Genomic DNA, 1,732 nt, shown 5'->3' with positions numbered 1-1,732 from the left:
GCCCCCCACACTCCGAGGAGAGGGGGGGTGGTGGAGGCTCGCTGGCTCCGTTCAGGGCGGGTACCCCGCCGCGGCAGACGTCCGAGCTCGGGTCCGACGCCAGCACGTCGTCCGGGCCGAGCCTCCCTATTGCCGTCCCCCGCTGGAAGCGTCCGCCTCCACTGTATGAGCCCCTGGGAGTGCGGCACGGACGCGGGCAGCTCAGACGAGACCTCTTGAGGGAGTGTCCGCACCGGCAGCCGCGCCCGCAACCGTTTGGGGCTAGGCGGAGACAGCCGCCCCCTCCGCACCCCCGGTCCACCGGCGCCCGCGGAGGATCATTGGAGGTGGGGAAACGGAGGAGGGACGACGGCTGTGTCGGGAGAACCGGAGGACGGCGGCAGCGCCGGGCCCGAGGTGGGTCCGTCGCGACGGGCATCCCGTAGTCTGCACTTAGGGGGACGAAGGCCCGGGTCGACGTGAGTCGACCGAGGCTTGCGATTGTTTTGGAAAGCAACCCTCAGACAGGCGTAGCCCCGGGAGGAACCCGGGGCCGCAAGGTGCGTTCGAAGTGTCGATGATCAGTGTGTCCTGCAATTCACATTAGTTCTCGCAGCTAGCTGCGTTCTTCATTGACGCACGAGCCGAGTGATCCACCGCTAAGAGTTGTCCAGTTTTTTTTGGTTTGTGGGTTGACTGGATCAGAGAACCTGGGATTTACAGAGTAGACCGCCCGGGCGCTCCGGGGAGGCTTTGAACCCCTTGCGGGGTACCCGAGCGGCACACGGCGAGCCCCGACGGGACGTCGCGCTGACGGAGGAAAGGAGAGAGAGCCGGGGGAAGGGAACGCACCTGTCGGCGGGGAAGCCGGGCCCGGACTACGAGGTTCAAGGGTCCTAGGGCGTCGAAGGAGCGCACCGGGCCTCTTCCGCGTCCCGCACCTCCGTCCCCCGAAGCCCCGGTCCCGCCGGACGTCCACAGCCCAGTCGCCACGACCCCCCCTGTCTAGGGTGGGGGTCGCTGTATAGGCGCGGGGCAGTTTCGGACCGACGGGGCGCGCAGGGTAACGGGGGGCAGCGAGCTATGGGCGCACGGAGTTTCGCTCGGAGCACACGCCAGGCATCTCCGTGTCCCGCAACTCCCTTCCCCCCCGTAACCCCGGTCCCGCCGGCCGTCCACAGCCCTGTCACCACGACCCCCCCTGTCTAGGGTGGGGGTTGCTATATAGGTGCGGGAAAGTTTCGGACCCACGGGGCGCACAGGGTATCGGGAGTTTGGCGAGCTACGGGCTTACGGAGTTGGGTCGGCTTGGCGTGCCTCCGGTGCTTTCGGATGACGGCAGGGGAGTCGGGACGACCGCGCTGTTGTGTCCCGCATCCCAGCCTCCCCGGCCCAAAGGCCGAGCAGGTCGAGGGCGTAGGGGGCACGGCGGAGGCCCGGCGGCACCCTGCCGCCCTTGGAGCCTCGGGAGGGCAGGTGGTGATAGGTGGAGGGGCGGAGCGCAGCGACGGGTACCAGGTCCTCACCGACACGCAGAGTCGCCTCGGGAGAGAGGGGAGGCTGTGACAGCTCCTGGTCCCTCTCTCCCGGACGCGCACCGTCGCCGGTGGGGTTGGCCCGCCGCTCCGACGCCCCTCCACCAGCTCGTCCTTCCGGGGCTTGGAGCGTTTTGCGGCCACCAGACTTGGGACAAAACCGGTATTGATCCTTCTGCAGGTTCACCTACGGAAACCTTGTTACGACTTTTACTTCC

The 1,732-nt window shown here is 68.0% G+C and overlaps 1 non-coding gene across 1 annotated transcript; it reads right to left on the bottom strand.

Annotated features, from left to right (window-relative positions):
- Positions 1–493: 493 nt before the first annotated feature.
- LOC129162274 (5.8S ribosomal RNA) lies at positions 494–647 on the bottom strand. Its single transcript, XR_008562289.1, has one exon. It is a non-coding gene; the product is annotated as a 5.8S ribosomal RNA (ribosomal RNA).
- Positions 648–1,732: the final 1,085 nt, after the last annotated feature.

Source organism: Nothobranchius furzeri, chromosome 12 (assembly GCF_043380555.1).
Source record: "Nothobranchius furzeri strain GRZ-AD chromosome 12, NfurGRZ-RIMD1, whole genome shotgun sequence".
In the NCBI taxonomy this organism is placed as follows: domain Eukaryota; kingdom Metazoa; phylum Chordata; class Actinopteri; order Cyprinodontiformes; family Nothobranchiidae; genus Nothobranchius; species Nothobranchius furzeri.
Note: the sequence above shows the minus strand (reverse complement) of the source record. Positions and strands in the feature narration are given on the sequence as shown.